Source organism: Triturus cristatus, chromosome 8, assembly GCF_964204655.1.
Source record: "Triturus cristatus chromosome 8, aTriCri1.1, whole genome shotgun sequence".
In the NCBI taxonomy this organism is placed as follows: domain Eukaryota; kingdom Metazoa; phylum Chordata; class Amphibia; order Caudata; family Salamandridae; genus Triturus; species Triturus cristatus.
The window spans coordinates 55,271,077-55,288,542 of record NC_140591.1 but is presented as its reverse complement, the minus strand read 5'-3'; the positions used below and the strand labels follow the sequence as shown (position 1 = coordinate 55,288,542).

Below are 17,466 nucleotides of genomic sequence, written 5' to 3'. Positions count from 1 at the left end.
GAAAGTAAAGCTTTGCCTGCATCAGCCTCCAGTTCCCCTTATACAAAACTGTTAGTAGTCAGATGACCTAGCTTGCCGACCCTCGCCATATAGGTCTGTGTTTCTGAGTATAAGTCCATTCATAGTTTACAAACATCATCTAACTAACTTGGCTCCTAAAAAGGAAATTCACCCATCAGACCAATTTAGCTACTGAATAATACTGGACAATTTAACACATAACTGCACATGCAGATAGAGTGACCAGGTTCTGCATTTATCTTTAACAATTATAAAAAATACAACAGAAAGCCAAAATTGCCAGCTGGATGAAATAGCTCAGTTGGGAGAGCAGTAGACTGAAGATTTAAAGGTCCCTGGTTCAATCCCGGGTTTAGGCACATTTTGAACTTCTGCTTTGCATGCCACAAATGCTATTTGGAGTCAACTCATATTGACGTTGTTTATAATGATCAAAACCTTTTATCAAGCTGATCGATAAGACAACCATTTCAACATATTTTTTACATTCTGTCTTTCTGTCAAACTTGCTTCCACCTCTCTTGTATTCAACTTTACCTGCTTTATTTGCCAATTCTTCCTTTAATTGAAAGTAAAGCTTTGCCTGCATCAGCCTCGAGTTCCCCTTATACAAAACTGTTAGTAGTCAGATGACCTAGTTTGCCTACCCTCGCCATATAGGTCTGTGTGTCTGAGTATAAGTCCATTCATAGTTTACAAACATCTTCTAAGTAACTTGGCTCCTAAAAAGGAAATTCACCCATCAGACCAATTTAGCTGCTGAATAATATTGGACAATTTAACACATAACTGCACATGCAGATAGAATGACCAGGGTCTGCATTTATCTTTAACAATTATCAAAAATACAACAGAAAGCCAAAATGGCCAGCTGGATGAAATAGCTCAGTTGGGAGAGTGTTAGATTGAAAATCTAAAAGTCCCTTGTTCAATGCTGGGTTTCGGAAAAGTCTGAGAGGTTTCTTGCTTCTCACAAAATATTTCTTGGTATCAGCTCAAGTTTTTCTTTCTTTATTTATCAAAATATTTGATCAACTGATCGACAACATGATCAATTCAACATAGAATTGTCTTTCTGTCCTCCTTCTAAATTTGCTTCCACCTCTCTTGCATTCAGCTTCGACTACAAATGTTTCCTATTTCATGCTTTTTTGTAAAGTAAACTCTTGTCTGCATCAGCTTCCACTTCTCCTTGAACACAGATTTCAGTATTCAGATGACATAGCTTACCTACTCAGGCCAAATACCTCTGTGTAATATGGTGCTAGTCCATTCAGAGTAAAAAACAAAAGCTACCTAACCTGGATCCGAAAAATGCTATTTACCTATTGCACCCGTTAACTGATGAATGATACAGGACATCTTAAAACATAGCTCTAGCATGAGGTTGAGCATCTATTTTCTTGGGAAGTTTAAAAGAAAGGATGAAGACCCAAACTACCAGCAGGCCGAAATAGCTCAGTTGGGAGAGCGTTAGACTGAAGATCTAAAGGTCCCTGGTTCAATCCCGGGTTTCGGCACAATTTCAACTTCTGCTTTTCATGTCACAAAAGCTGTTTGGAGTTAAATCAACGCTCTTCTTTATCAAAACCTTTTATCAATCTGATCAACAACACAATCAATTCAACATATTATTTACTTTCTGTCTTCCTTTCAAACTTGCTTCCACCTCTCTTGTATTCAACTATGCCTCATTTATTTGAAACTTCTTGCTTTATTTTAAAGTAAAGCTTTGCCTGCATCAGCCTCCAATTCCCCTTATACAAAACTGTCAGTAGTCAGATGACATAGCTTGTACACCCTGGCCATATAGGTCTGTGTTTCAGAGTATAAGTCAATTCAGAGTTTAGAAAAAAAAATTCTACCTACATTGTCCCCTAAAAAGGATATTCACTCATCAGACCAAGTTACCTGCTGAATGATACTGGACACTTTAACACATAACTATAAACGAAAATAGAATGACCAGGTTCTGTATGTATCGTCTACAATTATTAATAATACATCAGGAGGCCACAGGGACTTGTTGGCTGAAATATCTCAGTTGGGAGATCGTTAGACTGAAGAGCTTAAGGTACCTGATTCAATCCTGACTTTCAGCACAGTGCGAGGGGATCCTACATTCTTGCAAAATATTTCTTGAAATCAGCTCTAGGTTTTTTTTTCTTTATTTCTCAAAATATTTTATCAACTGATCAACAACATGATAACTTCAACAAAAAGTTGTCTTTCTGTCCTCCTTCTAAACTTGCTTCCACCTCTCTTGCCATCAGCTTTGATGACGAATTTATCCCATTTTATACTTTTATCAAAGCAAACTCTTGTCTGCATCAGCTTTCACTTCTCCTTGAACAAAGTTGTCAGTATTGAGATGACATAGCTTACCTACTCAGGCGACATACGTCTGTGTAATACAGTGCTGGTCCACTTAGAGTTTTAAAAGAAAAACGACCTAACATTTATCCCAAAAACGCTACTCACCCATTTCACCAGTTAGCTGCTGAACAATGCAGGACACATTAAAACACAGCTCTAACCTCAGATTGAAAATCCAGGTTCTGCATCTCTGTTCTGGGATCGTTCAAAAAAAGAGGCTGAATACTATAGCTGCTGGCAGGCTGAAATAGCTCAGTTGGGAGAGCGTTAGACTGAAGATCTAAAGGTCCCTGGTTCGATCCCGGGTTTCGGCACATTTTGAACTTCTGCTTTGCATGCCACAAAGACTATTTTGAGTCAACTCATATTGACTTTGTTTATAATGATCAAAACCTTTTATCAAGATAATCGACAATACAATTAATTCAACATATTATTTACTTTCTGTCTTTCTTTCAAACTTGCTTCCACCTCTCTTGTATTCAACTTTGCCTCCTTTATTTCCCAATTCTTCCTTTAATTGAAAGTAAAGCTTTGCCTGCATCAGCCTCCAGTTCCCCTTATACAAAACTGTTAGTAGTCAGATGACCTAGCTTGCCGACCCTCGCCATATAGGTCTGTGTTTCTGAGTATAAGTCCATTCATAGTTTACAAACATCATCTAACTAACTTGGCTCCTAAAAAGGAAATTCACCCATCAGACCAATTTAGCTACTGAATAATACTGGACAATTTAACACATAACTGCACATGCAGATAGAGTGACCAGGTTCTGCATTTATCTTTAACAATTATAAAAAATACAACAGAAAGCCAAAATTGCCAGCTGGATGAAATAGCTCAGTTGGGAGAGCAGTAGACTGAAGATTTAAAGGTCCCTGGTTCAATCCCGGGTTTAGGCACATTTTGAACTTCTGCTTTGCATGCCACAAATGCTATTTGGAGTCAACTCATATTGACGTTGTTTATAATGATCAAAACCTTTTATCAAGCTGATCGATAAGACAACCATTTCAACATATTTTTTACATTCTGTCTTTCTGTCAAACTTGCTTCCACCTCTCTTGTATTCAACTTTACCTGCTTTATTTGCCAATTCTTCCTTTAATTGAAAGTAAAGCTTTGCCTGCATCAGCCTCGAGTTCCCCTTATACAAAACTGTTAGTAGTCAGATGACCTAGTTTGCCTACCCTCGCCATATAGGTCTGTGTGTCTGAGTATAAGTCCATTCATAGTTTACAAACATCTTCTAACTAACTTGGCTCCTAAAAAGGAAATTCACCCATCAGACCAATTTAGCTGCTGAATAATATTGGACAATTTAACACATAACTGCACATGCAGATAGAATGACCAGGGTCTGCATTTATCTTTAACAATTATCAAAAATACAACAGAAAGCCAAAATGGCCAGCTGGATGAAATAGCTCAGTTGGGAGAGTGTTAGATTGAAAATCTAAAAGTCCCTTGTTCAATGCTGGGTTTCGGAAAAGTCTGAGAGGTTTCTTGCTTCTCACAAAATATTTCTTGGTATCAGCTCAAGTTTTTCTTTCTTTATTTATCAAAATATTTGATCAACTGATCGACAACATGATCAATTCAACATAGAATTGTCTTTCTGTCCTCCTTCTAAATTTGCTTCCACCTCTCTTGCATTCAGCTTCGACTACAAATGTTTCCTATTTCATGCTTTTTTGTAAAGTAAACTCTTGTCTGCATCAGCTTCCACTTCTCCTTGAACACAGATGTCAGTATTCAGATGACATAGCTTACCTACTCAGGCCAAATACCTCTGTGTAATATGGTGCTAGTCCATTCAGAGTAAAAAAAAAAGCTACCTAACCTGGATCCGAAAAATGCTATTTACCTATTGCACCCGTTAACTGATGAATGATACAGGACATCTTAAAACATAGCTCTAGCATGAGGTTGAGCATCTATTTTCTTGGGAAGTTTAAAAGAAAGGATGAAGACCCAAACTACCAGCAGGCCGAAATAGCTCAGTTGGGAGAGCGTTAGACTGAAGATCTAAAGGTCCCTGGTTCAATCCCGGGTTTCGGCACAATTTCAACTTCTGCTTTTCATGTCACAAAAGCTGTTTGTGTTGTTGATCAGATTGATAAAAGGTTTTGATAAAGAAGAGCGTTGATTTAACTCCAATCAATTCAACATATTATTTACTTTCTGTCTTCCTTTCAAACTTGCTTCCACCTCTCTTGTATTCAACTATGCCTCATTTATTTGCAACTTCTTGCTTTATTTTAAAGTAAAGCTTTGCCTGCATCAGCCTCCAATTCCCCTTATACAAAACTGTCAGTAGTCAGATGACATAGCTTGTACACCCTGGCCATATAGGTCTGTGTTTCAGAGTATAAGTCAATTCAGAGTTTAGAAAAAAAAATTCTACCTACATTGTCCCCTAAAAAGGATATTCACTCATCAGACCAAGTTACCTGCTGAATGATACTGGACACTTTAACACATAACTATAAACGAAAATAGAATGACCAGGTTCTGTATGTATCGTCTACAATTATTAATAATACATCAGGAGGCCACAGGGACTTGTTGGCTGAAATATCTCAGTTGGGAGATCGTTAGACTGAAGAGCTTAAGGTACCTGATTCAATCCTGACTTTCAGCACAGTGCGAGGGGATCCTACATTGTTGCAAAATATTTCTTGAAATCAGCTCTAGTTTTTTTTTCTTTATTTCTCAAAATATTTTATCAACTGATCAACAACATGATAACTTCAACAAAAAGTTGTCTTTCTGTCCTCCTTCTAAACTTGCTTCCACCTCTCTTGCCATCAGCTTTGATGACAAATTTATCCCATTTTATACTTTTTTCAAAGTAAACTCTTGTCTGCATCAGCTTTCACTTCTCCTTGAACAAAGTTGTCAGTATTGAGATGACATAGCTTACCTACTCAGGCGACATACGTCTGTGTAATACAGTGCTGGTCCACTTAGAGTTTTAAAAGAAAAACGACCTAACATTTATCCCAAAAACGCTACTCACCCATTTCACCAGTTAGCTGCTGAACAATGCAGGACACATTAAAACACAGCTCTAACCTCAGATTGAAAATCCAGGTTCTGCATCTCTGTTCTGGGATTGTTCAAAAAAAGAGGCTGAATGCTATAGCTGCTGGCACGCCGAAATAGCTCAGTTGGGAGAGCGTTAGACTAAAGGTCCCTGGTTCGATCCTGGGTTTCGGCACGTTTTGAACTTCTGCTTTGCATGCCACAAAGACTATTTTGAGTCAACTCATATTGACTTTGTTTATAATGATCAAAACATTTTATCAGGATAATCGACAATACAATTAATTCAACATATTATTTACTTTCTGTCTTTCTTTCAAACTTGCTTCCACCTCTCTTGTATTCAACTTTGCCTCCTTTATTTCCCAATTCTTCCTTTAATTGAAAGTAAAGCTTTGCCTGCATCAGCCTCCAGTTCCCCTTATACAAAACTGTTAGTAGTCAGATGACCTAGCTTGCCGACCCTCGCCATATAGGTCTGTGTTTCTGAGTATAAGTCCATTCATAGTTTACAAACATCATCTAACTAACTTGGCTCCTAAAAAGGAAATTCACCCATCAGACCAATTTAGCTACTGAATAATACTGGACAATTTAACACATAACTGCACATGCAGATAGAGTGACCAGGTTCTGCATTTATCTTTAACAATTATAAAAAATACAACAGAAAGCCAAAATTGCCAGCTGGATGAAATAGCTCAGTTGGGAGAGCAGTAGACTGAAGATTTAAAGGTCCCTGGTTCAATCCCGGGTTTAGGCACATTTTGAACTTCTGCTTTGCATGCCACAAAGACTATTTTGAGTCAACTCATATTGACTTTGTTTATAATGATCAAAACCTTTTATCAAGATAATCGACAATACAATTAATTCAACATATTATTTACTTTCTGTCTTTCTTTCAAACTTGCTTCCACCTCTCTTGTATTCAACTTTGCCTCCTTTATTTCCCAATTCTTCCTTTAATTGAAAGTAAAGCTTTGCCTGCATCAGCCTCCAGTTCCCCTTATACAAAACTGTTAGTAGTCAGATGACCTAGCTTGCCGACCCTCGCCATATAGGTCTGTGTTTCTGAGTATAAGTCCATTCATAGTTTACAAACATCATCTAACTAACTTGGCTCCTAAAAAGGAAATTCACCCATCAGACCAATTTAGCTACTGAATAATACTGGACAATTTAACACATAACTGCACATGCAGATAGAGTGACCAGGTTCTGCATTTATCTTTAACAATTATAAAAAATACAACAGAAAGCCAAAATTGCCAGCTGGATGAAATACCTCAGTTGGGAGAGCAGTAGACTGAAGATTTAAAGGTCCCTGGTTCAATCCCGGGTTTAGGCACATTTTGAACTTCTGCTTTGCATGCCACAAATGCTATTTGGAGTCAACTCATATTGACGTTGTTTATAATGATCAAAACCTTTTATCAAGCTGATCGATAAGACAACCATTTCAACATATTTTTTACATTCTGTCTTTCTGTCAAACTTGCTTCCACCTCTCTTGTATTCAACTTTACCTGCTTTATTTGCCAATTCTTCCTTTAATTGGAAGTAAAGCTTTGCCTGCATCAGCCTCGAGTTCCCCTTATACAAAACTGTTAGTAGTCAGATGACCTAGTTTGCCTACCCTCGCCATATAGGTCTGTGTGTCTGAGTATAAGTCCATTCATAGTTTACAAACATCTTCTAACTAACTTGGCTCCTAAAAAGGAAATTCACCCATCAGACCAATTTAGCTGCTGAATAATATTGGACAATTTAACACATAACTGCACATGCAGATAGAATGACCAGGGTCTGCATTTATCTTTAACAATTATCAAAAATACAACAGAAAGCCAAAATGGCCAGCTGGATGAAATAGCTCAGTTGGGAGAGTGTTAGATTGAAAATCTAAAAGTCCCTTGTTCAATGCTGGGTTTCGGAAAAGTCTGAGAGGTTTCTTGCTTCTCACAAAATATTTCTTGGTATCAGCTCAAGTTTTTCTTTCTTTATTTATCAAAATATTTGATCAACTGATCGACAACATGATCAATTCAACATAGAATTGTCTTTCTGTCCTCCTTCTAAATTTGCTTCCACCTCTCTTGCATTCAGCTTCGACTACAAATGTTTCCTATTTCATGCTTTTTTGTAAAGTAAACTCTTGTCTGCATCAGCTTCCACTTCTCCTTGAACACAGATTTCAGTATTCAGATGACATAGCTTACCTACTCAGGCCAAATACCTCTGTGTAATATGGTGCTAGTCCATTCAGAGTAAAAAACAAAAGCTACCTAACCTGGATCCGAAAAATGCTATTTACCTATTGCACCCGTTAACTGATGAATGATACAGGACATCTTAAAACATAGCTCTAGCATGAGGTTGAGCATCTATTTTCTTGGGAAGTTTAAAAGAAAGGATGAAGACCCAAACTACCAGCAGGCTGAAATAGCTCAGTTGGGAGAGCGTTAGACTGAAGATCTAAAGGTCCCTGGTTCAATCCCGGGTTTCGGCACAATTTCAACTTCTGCTTTTCATGTCACAAAAGCTGTTTGGAGTTAAATCAACGCTCTTCTTTATCAAAACCTTTTATCAATCTGATCAACAACACAATCAATTCAACATATTATTTACTTTCTGTCTTCCTTTCAAACTTGCTTCCACCTCTCTTGTATTCAACTATGCCTCATTTATTTGCAACTTCTTGCTTTATTTTAAAGTAAAGCTTTGCCTGCATCAGCCTCCAATTCCCCTTATACAAAACTGTCAGTAGTCAGATGACATAGCTTGTACACCCTGGACATATAGGTCTGTGTTTCAGAGTATAAGTCAATTCAGAGTTTAGAAAAAAAAATTCTACCTACCTTGTCCCCTAAAAAGGATATTCACTCATCAGACCAAGTTACCTGCTGAATGATACTGGACACTTTAACACATAACTATAAACGAAAATAGAATGACCAGGTTCTGTATGTATCGTCTACAATTATTAATAATACATCAGGAGGCCACAGGGACTTGTTGGCTGAAATATCTCAGTTGGGAGATCGTTAGACTGAAGAGCTTAAGGTACCTGATTCAATCCTGACTTTCAGCACAGTGCGAGGGGATCCTACATTCTTGCAAAATATTTCTTGAAATCAGCTCTAGTTTTTTTTTTTATTTCTCAAAATATTTTATCAACTGATCAACAACATGATAACTTCAACAAAAAGTTGTCTTTCTGTCCTCCTTCTAAACTTGCTTCCACCTCTCTTGCCATCAACTTTGATGACAAATTTATCCCATTTTATACTTTTTTCAAAGTAAACTCTTGTCTGCATCAGCTTTCACTTCTCCTTGAACAAAGTTGTCAGTATTGAGATGACATAGCTTACCTACTCAGGCGACATACGTCTGTGTAATACAGTGCTGGTCCACTTAGAGTTTTAAAAGAAAAACGACCTAACATTTATCCCAAAAACGCTACTCACCCTTTCACCAGTTAGCTGCTGAACAATGCAGGACACATTAAAACACAGCTCTAACCTCAGATTGAAAATCCAGGTTCTGCATCTCTGTTCTGGGATTGTTCAAAAAAAGAGGCTGAATACTATAGCTGCTGGCAGGCCGAAATAGCTCAGTTGGGAGAGCGTTAGACTGAAGATCTAAAGGTCCCTGGTTCGATCCCGGGTTTCGGCACATTTTGAACTTCTGCTTTGCATGCTACAAAGACTATTTTGAGTCAACTCATATTGACTTTGTTTATAATGATCAAAACCTTTTATCAAGATAATCGACAATACAATTAATTCAACATATTATTTACTTTCTGTCTTTCTTTCAAACTTGCTTCCACCTCTCTTGTATTCAACTTTGCCTCCTTTATTTCCCAATTCTTCCTTTAATTGAAAGTAAAGCTTTGCCTGCATCAGCCTCCAGTTCCCCTTATACAAAACTGTTAGTAGTAAGATGACCTAGCTTGCCGACCCTCGCCATATAGGTCTGTGTTTCTGAGTATAAGTCCATTCATAGTTTACAAACATCATCTAACTAACTTGGCTCCTAAAAAGGAAATTCACCCATCAGACCAATTTAGCTACTGAATAATACTGGACAATTTAACACATAACTGCACATGCAGATAGAGTGACCAGGTTCTGCATTTTTCTTTAACAATTATAAAAAATACAACAGAAAGCCAAAATTGCCAGCTGGATGAAATAGCTCAGTTGGTAGAGCAGTAGACTGAAGATCTAAAGGTCCCTGGTTCAATCCCGGGTTTAGGCACGTTTTGAACTTCTGCTTTGCATGCCACAAATGCTATTTGTAGTCAACTCATATTGACGTTGTTTATAATGATCAAAACCATTTATCAAGCTGATCGATAAGACAACCATTTCAACATATTTTTTACATTCTGTCTTTCTGTCAAACTTGCTTCCACCTCTCTTGTATTCAACTTTACCTGCTTTATTTGCCAATTCTTCCTTTAATTGAAAGTAAAGCTTTGCCTGCATCAGCCTCGAGTTCCCCTTATACAAAACTGTTAGTAGTCAGATGACCTAGTTTGCCTACCCTCGCCATATAGGTCTGTGTGTCTGAGTATAAGTCCATTCATAGTTTACAAACATCTTCTAACTAACTTGGCTCCTAAAAAGGAAATTCACCCATCAGACCAATTTAGCTGCTGAATAATATTGGACAATTTAACACATAACTGCACATGCAGATAGAATGACCAGGGTCTGCATTTATCTTTAACAATTATCAAAAATACAACAGAAAGCCAAAATGGCCAGCTGGATGAAATAGCTCAGTTGGGAGAGTGTTAGATTGAAAATCTAAAAGTCCCTTGTTCAATGCTGGGTTTCGGAAAAGTCTGAGAGGTTTCTTGCTTCTCACAAAATATTTCTTGGTATCAGCTCAAGTTTTTCTTTCTTTATTTATCAAAATATTTGATCAACTGATCGACAACATGATCAATTCAACATAGAATTGTCTTTCTGTCCTCCTTCTAAATTTGCTTCCACCTCTCTTGCATTCAGCTTCGACTACAAATGTTTCCTATTTCATGCTTTTTTGTAAAGTAAACTCTTGTCTGCATCAGCTTCCACTTCTCCTTGAACACAGATTTCAGTATTCAGATGACATAGCTTACCTACTCAGGCCAAATACCTCTGTGTAATATGGTGCTAGTCCATTCAGAGTAAAAAACAAAAGCTACCTAACCTGGATCCGAAAAATGCTATTTACCTATTGCACCCGTTAAGTGATGAATGATACAGGACATCTTAAAACATAGCTCTAGCATGAGGTTGAGCATCTATTTTCTTGGGAAGTTTAAAAGAAAGGATGAAGACCCAAACTACCAGCAGGCCGAAATAGCTCAGTTGGGAGAGCGTTAGACTGAAGATCTAAAGGTCCCTGGTTCAATCCCGGGTTTCGGCACAATTTCAACTTCTGCTTTTCATGTCACAAAAGCTGTTTGGAGTTAAATCAACGCTCTTCTTTATCAAAACCTTTTATCAATCTGATCAACAACACAATCAATTCAACATATTATTTACTTTCCGTCTTCCTTTCAAACTTGCTTCCACCTCTCTTGTATTCAACTATGCCTCATTTATTTGCAACTTCTTGCTTTATTTTAAAGTAAAGCTTTGCCTGCATCAGCCTCCAATTCCCCTTATACAAAACTGTCAGTAGTCAGATGACATAGCTTGTACACCCTGGCCATATAGGTCTGTGTTTCAGAGTATAAGTCAATTCAGAGTTTAGAAAAAAAAATTCTACCTACCTTGTCCCCTAAAAAGGATATTCACTCATCAGACCAAGTTACCTGCTGAATGATACTGGACACTTTAACACATAACTATAAACGAAAATAGAATGACCAGGTTCTGTATGTATCGTCTACAATTATTAATAATACATCAGGAGGCCACAGGGACTTGTTGGCTGAAATATCTCAGTTGGGAGATCGTTAGACTGAAGAGCTTAAGGTACCTGATTCAATCCTGACTTTCAGCACAGTGCGAGGGGATCCTACATTCTTGCAAAATATTTCTTGAAATCAGCTCTAGTTTTTTTTTCTTTATTTCTCAAAATATTTTATCAACTGATCAACAACATGATAACTTCAACAAAAAGTTGTCTTTCTGTCCTCCTTCTAAACTTGCTTCCACCTCTCTTGCCATCAACTTTGATGACGAATTTATCCCATTTTATACTTTTTTCAAAGTAAACTCTTGTCTGCATCAGCTTTCACTTCTCCTTGAACAAAGTTGTCAGTATTGAGATGACATAGCTTACCTACTCAGGCGACATACGTCTGTGTAATACAGTGCTGGTCCACTCAGAGTTTTAAAAGAAAAACAACCTAACATTTATCCCAAAAACGCTACTCACCCATTTCACCAGTTAGCTGCTGAACAATGCAGGACACATTAAAACACAGCTCTAACCTCAGATTGAAAATCCAGGTTCTGCATCTCTGTTCTGGGATTGTTCAAAAAATGAGGCTGAATACTATAGCTGCTGGCAGGCCGAAATAGCTCAGTTGGGAGAGTGTTAGACTGAAGATCTAAAGGTCCCTGGTTCGATCCCGGGTTTCGGCACATTTTGAACTTCTGCTTTGCATGCCACAAAGACTATTTTGAGTCAACTCATATTGACTTTGTTTATAATGATCAAAACCTTTTATCAAGATAATCGACAATACAATTAATTCAACATATTATTTACTTTCTGTCTTTCTTTCAAACTTGCTTCCACCTCTCTTGTATTCAACTTTGCCTCCTTTATTTCCCAATTCTTCCTTTAATTGAAAGTAAAGCTTTGCCTGCATCAGCCTCCAGTTCCCCTTATACAAAACTGTTAGTAGTCAGATGACCTAGCTTGCCGACCCTCGCCATATAGGTCTGTGTTTCTGAGTATAAGTCCATTCATAGTTTACAAACATCATCTAACTAACTTGGCTCCTAAAAAGGAAATTCACCCATCAGACCAATTTAGCTACTGAATAATACTGGACAATTTAACACATAACTGCACATGCAGATAGAGTGACCAGGTTCTGCATTTATCTTTAACAATTATAAAAAATACAACAGAAAGCCAAAATTGCCAGCTGGATGAAATAGCTCAGTTGGGAGAGCAGTAGACTGAAGATCTAAAGGTCCCTGGTTCAATCCCGGGTTTAGGCACATTTTGAACTTCTGCTTTGCATGCCACAAATGCTATTTGGAGTCAACTCATATTGACGTTGTTTATAATGATCAAAACCTTTTATCAAGCTGATCGAAAAGACAACCATTTCAACATATTTTTTACATTCTGTCTTTCTGTCAAACTTGCTTCCACCTCTCTTGTATTCAACTTTACCTGCTTTATTTGCCAATTCTTCCTTTAATTGAAAGTAAAGCTTTGCCTGCATCAGCCTCGAGTTCCCCTTATACAAAACTGTTAGTAGTCAGATGACCTAGTTTGCCTACCCTCGCCATATAGGTCTGTGTGTCTGAGTATAAGTCCATTCATAGTTTACAAACATCTTCTAACTAACTTGGCTCCTAAAAAGGAAATTCACCCATCAGACCAATTTAGCTGCTGAATAATATTGGACAATTTAACACATAACTGCACATGCAGATAGAATGACCAGGGTCTGCATTTATCTTTAACAATTATCAAAAATACAACAGAAAGCCAAAATGGCCAGCTGGATGAAATAGCTCAGTTGGGAGAGTGTTAGATTGAAAATCTAAAAGTCCCTTGTTCAATGCTGGGTTTCGGAAAAGTCTGAGAGGTTTCTTGCTTCTCACAAAATATTTCTTGGTATCAGCTCAAGTTTTTCTTTCTTTATTTATCAAAATATTTGATCAACTGATCGACAACATGATCAATTCAACATAGAATTGTCTTTCTGTCCTCCTTCTAAATTTGCTTCCACCTCTCTTGCATTCAGCTTCGACTACAAATGTTTCCTATTTCATGCTTTTTTGTAAATTAAACTCTTGTCTGCATCAGCTTCCACTTCTCCTTGAACACAGATTTCAGTATTCAGATGACATAGCTTACCTACTCAGGCTAAATACCTCTGTGTAATATGGTGCTAGTCCATTCAGAGTAAAAAAAAAAGCTACCTAACCTGGATCCGAAAAATGCTATTTACCTATTGCACCCGTTAACTGATGAATGATACAGGACATCTTAAAACATAGCTCTAGCATGAGGTTGAGCATCTATTTTCTTGGGAAGTTTAAAAGAAAGGATGAAGACCCAAACTACCAGCAGGCCGAAATAGCTCAGTTGGGAGAGCGTTAGACTGAAGATCTAAAGGTCCCTGGTTCAATCCCGGGTTTCGGCACAATTTCAACTTCTGCTTTTCATGTCACAAAAGCTGTTTGGAGTTAAATCAACGCTCTTCTTTATCAAAACCTTTTATCAATCTGATCAACAACACAATCAATTCAACATATTATTTACTTTCTGTCTTCTTTTCAAACTTGCTTCCACCTCTCTTGTATTCAACTATGCCTCATTTATTTGAAACTTCTTGCTTTATTTTAAAGTAAAGCTTTGCCTGCATCAGCCTCCAATTCCCCTTATACAAAACTGTCAGTAGTCAGATGACATAGCTTGTACACCCTGGCCATATAGGTCTGTGTTTCAGAGTATAAGTCAATTCAGAGTTTAGAAAAAAAAATTCTACCTACATTGTCCCCTAAAAGGGATATTCACTCATCAGACCAAGTTACCTGCTGAATGATACTGGACACTTTAACACATAACTATAAACGAAAATAGAATGACCAGGTTCTGTATGTATCGTCTACAATTATTAATAATACATCAGGAGGCCACAGGGACTTGTTGGCTGAAATATCTCAGTTGGGAGATCGTTAGACTGAAGAGCTTAAGGTACCTGATTCAATCCTGACTTTCAGCACAGTGCGAGGGGATCCTACATTCTTGCAAAATATTTCTTGAAATCAGCTCTAGTTTTTTTTTCTTTATTTCTCAAAATATTTTATCAACTGATCAACAACATGATAACTTCAACAAAAAGTTGTCTTTCTGTCCTCCTTCTAAACTTGCTTCCACCTCTCTTGCCATCAACTTTGATGACGAATTTATCCCATTTTATACTTTTTTCAAAGTAAACTCTTGTCTGCATCAGCTTTCACTTCTCCTTGAACAAAGTTGTCAGTATTGAGATGACATAGCTTACCTACTCAGGCGACATACGTCTGTGTAATACAGTGCTGGTCCACTCAGAGTTTTAAAAGAAAAACGACCTAACATTTATCCCAAAAACGCTACTCACCCATTTCACCAGTTAGCTGCTGAACAATGCAGGACACATTAAAACACAGCTCTAACCTCAGATTGAAAATCCAGGTTCTGCATCTCTGTTCTGGGATTGTTCAAAAAAAGAGGCTGAATACTATAGCTGCTGGCAGGCCGAAATAGCTCAGTTGGGAGAGTGTTAGACTGAAGATCTAAAGGTCCCTGGTTCGATCCCGGGTTTCGGCACATTTTGAACTTCTGCTTTGCATGCCACAAAGACTATTTTGAGTCAACTCATATTGACTTTGTTTATAATGATCAAAACCTTTTATCAAGATAATCGACAATACAATTAATTCAACATATTATTTACTTTCTGTCTTTCTTTCAAACTTGCTTCCACCTCTCTTGTATTCAACTTTGCCTCCTTTATTTCCCAATTCTTCCTTTAATTGAAAGTAAAGCTTTGCCTGCATTAGCCTCCAGTTCCCCTTATACAAAACTGTTAGTAGTCAGATGACCTAGCTTGCCGACCCTCGCCATATAGGTCTGTGTTTCTGAGTATAAGTCCATTCATAGTTTACAAACATCATCTAACTAACTTGGCTCCTAAAAAGGAAATTCACCCATCAGACCAATTTAGCTACTGAATAATACTGGACAATTTAACACATAACTGCACATGCACATAGAGTGACCAGGTTCTGCATTTATCTTTAACAATTATAAAAAATACAACAGAAAGCCAAAATTGCCAGCTGGATGAAATAGCTCAGTTGGGAGAGCAGTATACTGAAGATCTAAAGGTCCCTGGTTCAATCCCGGGTTTAGGCACATTTTGAACTTATGCTTTGCATGCTACAAATGCTATTTGGAGTCAACTCATATTGACGTTGTTTATAATGATCAAAACCTTTTATCAAGCTGATCGAAAAGACAACCATTTCAACATATTTTTTACATTCTGTCTTTCTGTCAAACTTGCTTCCACCTCTCTTGTATTCAAATTTACCTGCTTTATTTGCCAATTCTTCCTTTAATTGAAAGTAAAGCTTTGCCTGCATCAGCCTCGAGTTCCCCTTATACAAAACTGTTAGTAGTCAGATGACCTAGTTTGCCTACCCTCGCCACATAGGTCTGTGTGTCTGAGTATAAGTCCATTCATAGTTTACAAACATCTTCTAACTAACTTGGCTCCTAAAAAGGAAATTCACCCATCAGACCAATTTAGCTGCTGAATAACATTGGACAATTTAACACATAACTGCACATGCAGATAGAATGACCAGGGTCTGCATTTATCTTTAACAATTATCAAAAATACAACAGAAAGCCAAAATGGCCAGCTGGATGAAATAGCTCAGTTGGGAGAGTGTTAGATTGAAAATCTAAAAGTCCCTTGTTCAATGCTGGGTTTCGGAAAAGTCTGAGAGGTTTCTTGCTTCTCACAAAATATTTCTTGGTATCAGCTCAAGTTTTTCTTTCTTTATTTATCAAAATATTTGATCAACTGATCGACAACATGATCAATTCAACATAGAATTGTCTTTCTGTCCTCCTTCTAAATTTGCTTCCACCTCTCTTGCATTCAGCTTCGACTACAAATGTTTCCTATTTCATGCTTTTTTGTAAAGTAAACTCTTGTCTGCATCAGCTTCTACTTCTCCTTGAACACAGATTTCAGTATTCAGATGACATAGCTTACCTACTCAGGCCAAATACCTCTGTGTAATATGGTGCTAGTCCATTCAGAGTAAAAAAAAAAGCTACCTAACCTGGATCCGAAAAATGCTATTTACCTATTGCACCCGTTAACTGATGAATGATACAGGACATCTTAAAACATAGCTCTAGCATGAGGTTGAGCATCTATTTTCTTGGGAAGTTTAAAAGAAAGGATGAAGACCCAAACTACCAGCAGGCCGAAATAGCTCAGTTGGGAGAGCGTTAGACTGAAGATCTAAAGGTCCCTGGTTCAATCCCGGGTTTCGGCACAATTTCAACTTCTGCTTTTCATGTCACAAAAGCTGTTTGTGTTGTTGATCAGATTGATAAAAGGTTTTGATAAAGAAGAGCGTTGATTTAACTCCAATCAATTCAACATATTATTTACTTTCTGTCTTCCTTTCAAACTTGCTTCCACCTCTCTTGTATTCAACTATGCCTCATTTATTTGCAACTTCTTGCTTTATTTTAAAGTAAAGCTTTGCCTGCATCAGCCTCCAATTCCCCTTATACAAAACTGTCAGTAGTCAGATGACATAGCTTGTACACCCTGGCCATATAGGTCTGTGTTTCAGAGTATAAGTCAATTCAGAGTTTAGAAAAAAAAATTCTACCTACATTGTCCCCTAAAAAGGATATTCACTCATCAGACCAAGTTACCTGCTGAATGATACTGGACACTTTAACACATAACTATAAACGAAAATAGAATGACCAGGTTCTGTATGTATCGTCTACAATTATTAATAATACATCAGGAGGCCACAGGGACTTGTTGGCTGAAATATCTCAGTTGGGAGATCGTTAGACTGAAGAGCTTAAGGTACCTGATTCAATCCTGACTTTCAGCACAGTGCGAGGGGATCCTACATTGTTGCAAAATATTTCTTGAAATCAGCTCTAGTTTTTTTTTCTTTATTTCTCAAAATATTTTATCAACTGATCAACAACATGATAACTTCAACAAAAAGTTGTCTTTCTGTCCTCCTTCTAAACTTGCTTCCACCTCTCTTGCCATCAGCTTTGATG

The 17,466-nt window shown here is 37.5% G+C and overlaps 9 non-coding genes across 9 annotated transcripts; all 9 read left to right on the top strand.

The window, feature by feature from the left end:
• The first annotated feature begins 1,468 nt into the window (after positions 1-1,468).
• Positions 1,469-1,541, top strand: TRNAF-GAA (transfer RNA phenylalanine (anticodon GAA)). The gene has a single exon. It is a non-coding gene; the product is annotated as a tRNA-Phe (tRNA).
• A 1,097-nt stretch (positions 1,542-2,638) lies between these two features.
• On the top strand, positions 2,639-2,711 carry TRNAF-GAA (transfer RNA phenylalanine (anticodon GAA)). Its single transcript has one exon. It is a non-coding gene; the product is annotated as a tRNA-Phe (tRNA).
• Positions 2,712-4,386: 1,675 nt separating this feature from the next.
• Positions 4,387-4,459, top strand: TRNAF-GAA (transfer RNA phenylalanine (anticodon GAA)). The gene has a single exon. It is a non-coding gene; the product is annotated as a tRNA-Phe (tRNA).
• A 4,591-nt stretch (positions 4,460-9,050) lies between these two features.
• On the top strand, positions 9,051-9,123 carry TRNAF-GAA (transfer RNA phenylalanine (anticodon GAA)). The gene has a single exon. It is a non-coding gene; the product is annotated as a tRNA-Phe (tRNA).
• Positions 9,124-10,799: 1,676 nt separating this feature from the next.
• Positions 10,800-10,872, top strand: TRNAF-GAA (transfer RNA phenylalanine (anticodon GAA)). The gene has a single exon. It is a non-coding gene; the product is annotated as a tRNA-Phe (tRNA).
• A 1,096-nt stretch (positions 10,873-11,968) lies between these two features.
• TRNAF-GAA (transfer RNA phenylalanine (anticodon GAA)) lies at positions 11,969-12,041 on the top strand. The gene has a single exon. It is a non-coding gene; the product is annotated as a tRNA-Phe (tRNA).
• A 1,675-nt stretch (positions 12,042-13,716) lies between these two features.
• TRNAF-GAA (transfer RNA phenylalanine (anticodon GAA)) lies at positions 13,717-13,789 on the top strand. Its single transcript has one exon. It is a non-coding gene; the product is annotated as a tRNA-Phe (tRNA).
• A 1,096-nt stretch (positions 13,790-14,885) lies between these two features.
• On the top strand, positions 14,886-14,958 carry TRNAF-GAA (transfer RNA phenylalanine (anticodon GAA)). Its single transcript has one exon. It is a non-coding gene; the product is annotated as a tRNA-Phe (tRNA).
• A 1,675-nt stretch (positions 14,959-16,633) lies between these two features.
• Positions 16,634-16,706, top strand: TRNAF-GAA (transfer RNA phenylalanine (anticodon GAA)). The gene has a single exon. It is a non-coding gene; the product is annotated as a tRNA-Phe (tRNA).
• Positions 16,707-17,466: the final 760 nt, after the last annotated feature.